At 32.7% G+C, this 11,780-nt stretch overlaps 1 pseudogene across 1 annotated transcript; it reads right to left on the bottom strand.

Moving 5' to 3' along the window:
• Window positions 1-221: 221 nt before the first annotated feature.
• On the bottom strand, window positions 222-2,906 carry LOC143604565 (laccase-4-like; annotated as a pseudogene). Its single transcript, XR_013148324.1, has 6 exons — window positions 2,648-2,906; window positions 2,387-2,538; window positions 2,050-2,293; window positions 1,823-1,951; window positions 558-1,478; window positions 222-435 (listed from the first exon to the last, which is right to left on the bottom strand). The product of XR_013148324.1 is annotated as a laccase-4-like (transcript).
• Window positions 2,907-11,780: the final 8,874 nt, after the last annotated feature.

The following is an 11,780-nucleotide window of genomic DNA, read 5'->3' on the forward strand; positions in this document are numbered from 1 at the left end:
TGGTATAAGAAAATAGAGCGAAAATTGAGAGTAGTGGTAACAAATCAATATCTAACAACGAATGAAAGCTGAGAGTATTAAAAACCAATATCCCATTGAAAATTCACAAATAATTACCACCACACAATTTCAAAGCACATGATACAACAATAGAAATAAGAGAAAGAAAATGAATATCTCAGGCCACTCATACATTAGTTATTAAGCCCAATAGCAACTAGGCTTCGTTTGTGCTTTGTTTATTCTTCCCGGAGTTCACTAGGCTGCCCAAAAGAATTCTTTGGTAATTTGCTCATCAATTGTTCTAACACTTTGGGAGGTCACTAGGAGGTGGGGTAACCGACTCGTTTGGGCCTTTACCATTGTCTACAACAAATGCCATTTTTAATCCCCATGTTGTGTGTACTTCCAAATGACAATGCATGAACCACACACCTATAATTAAGATTTATGATTTATGACAAAAGACGATCTTAGAATGATTTGGGTTTCATATAAAGCTAAAAGAAACGGTTTAGAATCATAAAAATAATACAAATATAAGCAAGACTGTTTACCTGGATTGTCAGCTTTGAATCTAATAGCAGTCCACCCACCAGATGGGACACCAACGGTGTTTCTTTCAACAGGATCAACAAGATTAAATTTCTTAGGATCGGTAATAGGGTTATAATTACCAATCCCCCTTCCGACAACAAAAAAGTTAAACCCGTGCAAATGAAGTGGATGACTCTCGGGGGTTAACATCCCCGTGTCTTGTAAAACAACTTGTACCGTGTCATTATAAGGAAGCCTATATAACCTTGTACCATTTGTCGTTGCAAAATTTGTTGGTTGTGTGCCCGTGTAGTTATACGCTATTAACGGTTTGCTAGGGAAGTCGTCGGTGAATACACCACTTATATTGAAATAATGTGCTTGTAAAAGCGCAGTTTTTGGCATAATAAACGTGACATTATTAATACTAGCCGCAACCTTACTACCATTGACACAAGTTGAGCATGGATTGATCCCTAGACCAATTGTGAAAAACAACGAATGGTCAACGGTCAACGGAACATTGGCGGGGTATTTTTTGGAATTCAAGCTTCTTAACGAGTTTATGAAACTATTTGCCACAGGAGTAGCATTTTTTGGTGGCGGAGCAATGAGTTGTGTGGCGGTAGAAGATAGGGTGCCCGAGTAATGTAGAGAAGCGGTGGCAGTAACGTTATCAACTGAAATTGGTGCATCCATAAATGGTGAGGCCGCAACTAGGTATTTACCGGCTTTTTGAGTGGCGGTCACAAGAACATTTGTGGTTTGTCCTGGTGCTATTAGAATGGTATCTGTGGTAAAGGGTTTAACATAAGTTGCATCTACCTCAACAACCGTGAGCTTATGCCCGGCGATCCTAAAAAAGAGCTCTTCATTTAGTGCAGCATTGATGATTCTAAGCATGTATGTCTTTCCTTGATCAACTGGTACTTTGAAGCCACCTGATTTAACAAATATGATTGATTTGTTTAAACTCTTTATGAAAACATAGGAGTAAATATGATACCAAAAAATGGGCAGGAGTGAGGACTAAGGAGTCAAGTGAAAATGAGTTTGTTTTAAAGAATTATCATTTTGGTTCAGGTCAGAACGGGTTTTTGACTAACCTAAAATGGGTATGTGTAGTAACGGGTTGTTTTTAAAAGAATGGTCAGTTTGGTATAAGAACAACAATTTTGAGCGATATTCGACCAGAAGAGCCATATTCATTATGTTTTTACCCGTTTGACCAGTTAGATATAAAACATAACATGTATTGGCTATTTGAGAGTACTTAAATTCCTACCATTTGCCAAACAGTTAGCGATAGGCCCGGGATGGCCATTAATGGTGTGAGCGTCTGAAACATTAGGGGCTTGGCCCAATTTGTTTGCCTGGTTGATCACTGCTTCGGTATCTGATTTCCACCATTCTCCTACAAAATGTACAAAAAATGTTACTTAATAACTTAAATATGTGACCAAAACTAAAATGAAACTAAATTAAAACAAGCTAGTGATCAATTGTATGTACCCAATATAACCACAACTTCTTTATGAGGTTTGGGGTACGGGTAAGGGACACCACGCTTAGGCAAAATGACAATCGCACCATGGACCGTGGCCCTTAACCATAAAATGTGTGCGTGCCACCAAAGTGTTCCTCGTTGTCCAGTTAACGTAAAGTTATAAACATACTCCCCCTTGGCTGAATCGGGCATTGTGTTATGTAAGCCGGGCCATCAGCCCAACCCGTCCTTATTTGTCGCACTCCATGCCTATGGTTATTAAAAAAAATAATAATAATCAGAACTCTAGTGTATACTAATCAGCATATACACACATAAAATATTTTATCTAAGTCATCTCACCAATGGATGCTGACATTATACTTGACATGATTAACCACCTTGATCAATACCGTGTCGTCCTCCCTAGCCACTATTGTCGGGCCAGGGAAACGACCATTAACCGTCACGATAGGCTTACTTTCGCACAATCGTGTTGTGTTCTTCATCACCACCTGCATGCATTATTGGAACCATATAAAAACTCATAATTTTAACGTACATTTTGTTCATGCATGGCACTAAAACAGTAATAATAAACAAAAAAAGAGAAAAAACATATACATTGAATTTGTAATGACGGATTCGACCCTCCACCGGAAAAGAGGAAGCCACCATGAGCATGGCTAGCACCGCCAACCGGAACCATGTCTCCGCCATGTCTTTCAGTTGTGTTATGGTTGAAGTTTTAGTTGCTTGATGTGGTTGTAAATAGAACACAAAGCTTTAAATAAAGGGAAGTGGTTTTACTCAAATGACCCTTTATCTAGTTTGGTGGATAGGGTACGCACGCGTATTTTTCTTATTTGGTTTGACAAACAAATTCAATAAAATATAAAATAAAATATTGGAAGAAATTTGGTATAATATCTGCAATATTTTACTTCGCATCTACACAAAAGTAGTTATGTGACAAACCAACTTTTAGACTCCAAGCTAAGTATTGCATATTATATTACATAAATATATAAACACATACATATATACCCCGTCAAGATCAGCACCGGTGGTGAAATTTGAACGAAAACATGTGGAGAACTTAATACGTATAAAAAGTTTCATAAACGCGTAGGGGGGGGGGGGGGGTGGACTCAAAACTTTCGAACGAAAACGGATAAATTTACAAGCGGTGGACCCCTTAGCCCTCTACTAAGCTACGTCGCTGACCGGCACAAATGTTTTGAGACTGAACGCGGTTAATAAAAGTTGAGGCCTTCTTTAGAAAGGAAATTTTATTTTGCTTTTTCATCGTAAGATTTCTATATCATCTATGATACGTACATGCAAATTATAGACCAAGAGCTCCATCGCTAACAATCCATAAACCGAGATTTTCTACATATTACATTTTCTGAATAAGAGGTTGGATCTTAAAGCCAAATTGCTCTATTTCACTCGCTTGGACCACCTTTGGTCTCGAGCGGTTAACCTAAAAGAATGTAAAAAATCATTAAAATAAAATGTGAGTTATAAGTAAGGCTTTGCATTCACGTGTATCAGGGGCGATGAAATTTGCGTTTATTAATCTACCCGAAAGTAACAATATTCATAAATCTGACGCATCATTATAAGATCGAGTTAATTAGATGAACAATTGTATTAGTGGAAGAGTATTTGAAGGCCACAAACACATTACAATACATATAGTTGGGATCCTCATTGTAACAATTTAAACTATCATCATTGTACTCAGTAAATCCCATCAATAGCAAAGTTATGGTAGGGTCTGAGGAGGGTAACATGTAGACAGTCTTACCTTAACCCCATAGGAATAGAGAGGCTGCTCCGGTGAGACCCCCGGCTCGATAATACTTTTGCATCAACCCTTAGACATAAGGCACATAACTCTCAACCATCGGGACACCGGCCAACTGATGCATGTACCCTTATCTTTCGACTATCAACGTCACCACATGATGCCTGATTAACCTTTCGCCACTTTTAACGTTATTTTCACGAAATTAGTAAAATAACATTAAAATTAGTGCAATTTAAACTTTAAGAAGTAAAAAATTTAAACTTCCGCCACATTTAACGTTATTGTAACAATTTAACACTCAACATTTTGCCACTTTTAACGTTATTATAACAATTTAAACTTTAAGGAGTAAAAATTTAGAGACACCATTTTGTAACTTGTAATAGGTGGATACACTTTGTAATGAACTTAAATGTTGGCATTAGACACTTTGAATGCCATTTTTTTAGAAAAATATGTATAGAAATAATAATTGCGAAATTAAAAAGAACAAAATTTAGGAATATTATGGTGTAATATTTTTTAGAGAATAATAAAATATATCCAAGGAAATAGGATCAAATACATTTTATTCTTAACATGAAAACAGTGAGAACGAATTTGTTGTTATTATTAGGTTTATTTTTATAGGTGTTTGTTGTTTGTTCGTATTTGCTAATTTTTGAATATGAGACGTTATAAGTATTTGATGATTTATATTTGTCAAACAATTGTTATTAGCTCATTATATTGAAACATAGATATTACATCAACATAGCAGGTAGGCGGGCAACAAAATACACGGAAGGGAGATCCACTCTACGACCGGCAGATTTATATTTTCATTGCTTACCCAGCTACAAACCCATTTATATTTTGTTGTTATTTTTAGATTTTTTTTCTTTTGTTGTTATAAGTCTTTGTTGGTATATGCTGTTATTATTTTGTTCTTGATTTTGATTCTTTTGTTGTAATTTTTAGGTTTTTTTTTTGTTATTACAAATCATCGTTTATGTATATTGCTATTGTAGTTATTGTTTCTTACGTTCTCATTTTTTATAAATTAATATTATTTCTTATGTTCTCATGTTAAGATTAAAATGTACATAAACATTCCCCTATATCCAAGTTATTATAAATTTAAATAAAAACTAATTATATTGTTTATAAGACAATAATTCATAATTCCTAATTCTAGAAGGGAGTTGGAGTTAATAGTGGATTGATCACACCAATAGTTCAAAAAACAACACTTGACCAAACAATACTGCAACTTTTGCACAAACGTCACTACTTCACCAATCGCACCGTGGTCAAACAAATTACGCTAGTGATCTTCATAAGTGAGACTGTTCACCAAATTATTAATATATTATAGTTCATTTTAATATTAATTCTTTTTTTATTTTGTATTATTAATAAAAACTAGTAAGGTTCCCTAGACACGCTGGGCGGGAACTTGGCAACATACCTGCACATCAAGACATAGATACGCAAACACATAGTAAAGACTATTACTAGGGCCGACTTTGACAAAGAAAAAAAAGTTTTGGTCGTAGACGAAAATTTTTTGGGCCTTAAGTAAAATGGGTATTTTGTTGGGTTTAAACAATTTAATTTTTATATGGGTTTACATAGGGCTGTCAATTCCTGACACGACCAGAAACCCGACACGAAAAAATATAAGTTTTGAGTCGGCTGACACGACACGTTTTCTTAAATAGGTTAACCCGAACCCGACCTGTCTAAAAAATGGATCAACCCGAACCCGACCCGTCAAAAAGTGGTTTGACCTGTTAACCCGTTTAAAACTTTTATAGAAGTTAATATTTTGATTTATAGATAAGAAGTGTTAAATTTTAAAGTTAAATACTTTGATGTCTAATTTTTTATAAATCTATTAACTTTAAAAATTAAACTAATTACTTTTTAAATATTTGTATCTTCCAATATTTATATTCTATTAGTCCTAACTGTATATTTTTTTTTATTATTTTCATTCGTATATTCTTATCTTAAGCAAAATATGTGAACCTAAGTTTGTTAATTAGAAATGAGAGATAAATACACAAAAACAATTAAATCTATCACAAAATTATTATAATGTTTTATATGAATAAGGGTAATTGATTGTCTACGTTGTTAATAAGCCACTAGATATTAAACATATTCGTAAATGAACGTAAAAATGGGTTGAGCCGAAGCACAGCCCGAACACGACACAAATTTAAATGGGTCGACACGACATGAATATATTTATGGGTTGGGTTAGGGTTGAAGAATCTCAGCACGACAACCCGCTAACCCGAAACCTGTTAACCTGATAACCCACCAACCCAACACGATTGACACCCCTAGGTTACATGGTTATATTTTGGGTTGTGTAAAAAACTTTTGTATAAAAATAGGATTAAACATGTCTAAAATGAGACTAAAACCCATAGTCTTTTGGTTGGGAGTAATAGCCATTTGCCACTAGACCAAGTTAATGGTTATGTAATTAAGTTTAAACATTAAATATACATATTGTATTTAATAAAAATACATATAATTTAACAAAAAATCAGGCTTAGTGAGGTGTCGGACATGTGGTTGTCGACCACCCTGCCACTCTCAAGGGTCGACCCTAACTATTACTTCAATCCAAGAGCAAAATGCTATATCTAAATATTAAAAGAAATTGGTTATTGGTTCGGCCCATTATGGTATATGATATCGACATTCGGTATATCGTAAAGAAGAGAAAACCTAAAAAAAGGTTATGACATGCCAAAAGGATGTTGACACATGCTTTACATCAATGAAAACCATAAATACATATATCGTCAACGGTTTCAATGGTACGGATACCGGTATCAATGTGTTTTGATCGGAATCGGTATGGTAATGATATTGTTGGGACGGTCTCAATTTGATTCGTCATGGTACGACTCCTATACCGGCACTTGTTATAGCTTATGATACAAAAAAAAATACTGTGTGCATATGTAACTCTATTTTTTTTAAAAATTTATGTACTTTATTACGAATACAATGTTTTAACAACATGCTATAGATAAAAATAAATTCATCAAAACGGCATACTGAACAATTTTAAAATTATAAACTTTGGGAACTTTGGAGTGCCAATATTAACACTACGGAAACTTTAAAAGTGGTTTAATAATATTAAACCATGAAAACTTAATTATCTTTTTATTGGGTGGGGCTAATACTAAAATCATGCAAACTTCGTGGGTTAATAAGAAGTTTTTTTAAAAACTAAAATGCACAGTTGGTGGCAATTAGTATCTAATCTAATCTAATCTAATCTAGTCTAGTCTAGTCTAATCTAATCTAACTATACTAATAAAAGAAAATAATAAGGATGATGTGATAATCTCACATTTATTCTTAGCATAATCTCTCTTCTCATTCATCCTACTTATCCATGGGTTATGAAGCAAAACCATATTGACAAATGTGTTATAAATTCCTTTCTAATTTTATAATCTCTCATTTAATTCATCCTAACAATCTATGGGTCATGAGTCAAGATAATTTTGGCAAATGAGTTATAATTTCATTTCTAATATTCTAATTTCTCATATTATTTATTCTAACAATCCATGGGTCATGAGACAAAACAATTTTGAGAAATGAGTTATAATTTTCATTCTAATTCTCTAATCTCTCATCTCATTCATCATAGTTATTCACGGGTAATTGGTCAAAACAATTTATGCAAATATTGTATATAAAAAAATTGATTTTGTAAATTTGAGATTCTAAACTTCTTATTGTTTGTACTATATATTTTATTTTCACCTTTAATTTTGTTCATTTATTTCAAATAATGAATCTTTTTATTCTTATTATTTGACAAATCCCGTGTAATACACGGGTTTAAAAGCTAGTTACTTATAAAACATTATCGCCAATCGCCGATAGTATATATGTCACTATGTAGTCGCTGAAAGTTTATCGATTTTCTAGAGGTTTTCATAATATACATTAATGTGTCAAAGGATGTAACGTGAAAATTTATAGTCGCTAAAAGTTTACCGATTTTCTAGAGGTGAAAGATGATGCGTGAATAGATGAGCAATTGAGCAAGAATGGTATTGGGCTGAGATGGAAATAATGTGTCAAACGATGTAACATGGAGAATAAAAAGAAGCATTGCCAAGCCGCTTTCATTGTACACCAAAGATGGAAATGGGCAATAAGAGAGAGAACAACGGGTTGGGCGCATCGAAATGGGGAAAAACTTCACCAGCTGCTCACCAGCTGCCATCGGAAGCGATTTGAAAGTCATGGATGGAACGAGATTATTGTAAACAGAGATAAATTGAGGGAATATTCTGATTTTTATTAACTTCAAATAAGCTTACAACTTATATTTTGTATATATATCAGAAACAAAAACAAACATAACTTAACAGCTGAAAAGCTCTGAATCGATGAGAAAAACTAGACCCTAACATAATCTATAACTTGAACTTCCGGATAAGCTAGTCTCTAGCATGAACCACGAAAAGTACAGAATGACCGAAGATGTAAATTGAACATTTAGATAAGCAAATCATCCGGATAACAATTTAAAGACGCATAACATCCCAAAAAATTATTTATCGTCGATAATAGATAGATATATTCGAATCAATTTTATCGAATCCAACGATAATGCTAGATTGATACCAACAATAAAATGTCATCGTTGTAGTTGTGTACACACTTTGGAATGTTGTATATTCAGAATTTACACGTTACGTTGAAAGTTAAGTTTTAAAAAATATTATAAAAATAGCAAAATAGTATTTTTAATTGTGTGGACTCACAATAGGACGGCAATGATATATACTTTCAAACATCATGCATTACAATACTTCAATTGAATCTAAATGCTGACCGCTATTTTCGTTCATATATGCACTAGAAAATAATATAGAAACCGAATAATAGAATTTTGACGGCAATGTATGATAAGAAAATTAGATTTGAAACAATCATATATATCGAATCGAATTATGTTAGTCGGTTTAGCATTGCATTTCACACGATTCTTCAGTTCATGGTTTGGTTTTGATGGTTTACTGGTTTAGTTATTCATTTTTCTTTTAAACTTGAAATCAGACGTTTAAATGAAGTTGTTTAATTAATCTATATACTATTTATATGTGTTTTTTTATAGATATTTATCATTATAAATTTTTAGAAATGAAAACCGCCAAACCTATAAAACCAGCTAGTTCATTCACGAACTTGTCATTTTCGGAATCATAGTTAGCGGTTCCCAGAACTTTTATTTAAACCGACATCTACAAACGCCCATGGTTTATATATGAAAGAGCTATCTTAAGACATTCAGTAACGAGATCGCTTTCAATTTGGACACCGTTGTTTAATGTTTAATGTTTAGTGTTCACACTTTTATTTAATCTGTTAATATTTTTTTATTGGTTTTTTTTGTAGTATTTTGTTTTTACCGTACAAACATAACATTCGTACAAATGATGATTGCCTTTTATTTGTCTTGCTAATATATTAAATTGTTCTACTTCTCTTTTTATAACTATAAATAGGAGGGGCAATCAATGAAACGATCAAATTCATCACAACATTCAAGATAAAAATAATAACGTGCTCAAAATCTATTGATATTATCGGGCTAGTTCTGGAACAAGGTATTATTATTGTCATCTTATACCATCTTAAGTCTTTAAAATGAATTGTGTTGTTTCAGCTTACCATTTGTGACGTTTCAAAACTTATAAAATGAATTTTTTTTGTGAGTTTTGGATAGTGTTTTCACAACATAAAAACACACTTGCTCTCGTTTTCTTTCTGATCAGTTATCCGATTAAAATTTCTGAAAGTACAATCGAGATACTCTATTCAGACAATGAACAACTATCCGGACAAATACATACTACTAAAGCTCAAGTATTATTGTCTTTTAATCATATAAAGAGATTATCAAAACATTTTTGGGATATCGTATACACACCCTTGTCATCATTTGTAATCATGCTATCCGATAAGTATTTGTGAACAAATATCTATAACTAGTTGATTTAGACTTCAACATAAAATATCATAATTATAAAATAGTTTTAGGTAGTTATTTGCAACATAACGTTAAATGTGTTCTAAATTAATATTTTAATCATGAAAAAACCAAAAAAAAACAGTGGTATATCCGTCTAAAGTCGATACATTGGAGGATCATACAAGACAAAAACAAGCGATGTTAATGATCTTGTTTTGGTTGTTTCCTGGTGACTTATTGGGCAAATTTTTCAACAAGAATAGACCGGCATTTTATATGGTTGTGATCAAATATCATATCCATCTCAACAAAAGAAAATATCAACTTATTCTCAATCAAGTTTCTTCATTCAAGTGTTCTTGAGGCCAGTTCAAAGTTCGTTCATGCGCTCGGTTCAGGTATCTATATATATTAACTTGCGATTCTAGTTTTCAAATTAAAATAAGTATTGTATTATTTGAGTCGGGTTAAGCCATAAATCGTGTGAGTCGTGCTTTTACTTTTGAGGGCTTGGTTTGTCCGGTGATAGAAGTATAGAACCAATAATCGAAGTCTAGCATGTCGGTAGGCTGCTTTGACTTGTGCGACTGAAAAAAGATCGTCAGTTTAGTGATCGGATGCATTGTAGTTGCAAAACAGACCGATCACAATCCGGTTGCAAAATTTGCAATCACGAAAGTTGTTACTAGATTGCAAAATAACCTGGGCCGCAAAATGTGATTATCCATGGAGATTTTTGTCACTACAATTTCAGTTGCAAATTGGTCGAAAAAGTCATTTGCGTGCAAACGACTGGAATTGTGCTCAGAAAGGCCTAGTTTTCCAGTAGTGTGGTTATGTGGCGATGAGTTTAACATTCAGGAAATTTACCAAAACAACTATGTTTACCAAGACACTAGAATTTATGTTTTGGGCACATTAGATCCATGTGTGAGGCAGAAGATCCGTACTGTCAGCCAATGGGCCTTAAAAAAGAGTAACAATTTTAAAAGTTGAAATATTACTTGTAAAAATAGTGAACAAAAACTATTCCTAAAAATTAAAAATAGTTAACAAAAAACCGTTTGTATAACAAAAAATAGTTGATATAAATACATTATTTGTGACTTAAAAGTAACTAATAAAAACGTTAATTTTGAAAAAATAAAAGTAATAATAATTGATATAAAACATTGCTTCTGAAATAAAAATAATGAAATATAAAAACATTATATTTAACTTAAAATAATTAGCATAAAAATTATTATTTGTTAAACAAATATAATTAGTAATTTAGTAAAGAATGTATATTTATAAAATAAATATTGTTATTATAAAAATCTAATTGTATACAGATATATTTAATACAAACAATTTATTTGAAATACAAAAATTCTTAGTAAAGAGCCGTAGGCTTAGTTGTACCTGTATGCTGGATATAATTTTGTGTTTTCAAATATCGTGGTCATTAAAAGAATATGGAGTAAAGCGTTTTTTATAAGAAAATGGATACATCTCCTATTATAAAGCGTTTTGGGCGCTTTATGGTAGTGGAAGAGAATAGAACTTCACAGTTAAGCATGCTCAGATAGGAGTAGTATCAGAATGGTGGTTCGCCCTGGCCAAAGCGGACAATATAGAAGAACATTATTTATTACAATTATTATACAAGGTGAGAAGAGTACTAGGATGGTGATTCGGCCCGGCTAAAACGGACAATATATAGAAATTATGTGTAAAACAAAAATAATGGGAAAAAAAAGGTAAAATGATATTTTGACAATTTTCGATAAAATATTTTTGGGTCCTTAGTCATAAAACTCAATTTCAAATCTTCAGTTATTGGGAGTTATATCCTTCATTAGCAATTTTTGTTAACATTTTGGCTTCATCATCTGGATTTTGTAATTCTTGTTTCTCATTTCATCCATCTAAACTCATTGTGAGGC

This window comes from Bidens hawaiensis, unplaced genomic scaffold (assembly GCF_021521415.1).
Source record: "Bidens hawaiensis isolate Kalapana, Puna unplaced genomic scaffold, B.hawaiensis_p1.1 tig00065821_1, whole genome shotgun sequence".
NCBI classification, from domain to species: Eukaryota; Viridiplantae; Streptophyta; class Magnoliopsida; order Asterales; family Asteraceae; genus Bidens; species Bidens hawaiensis.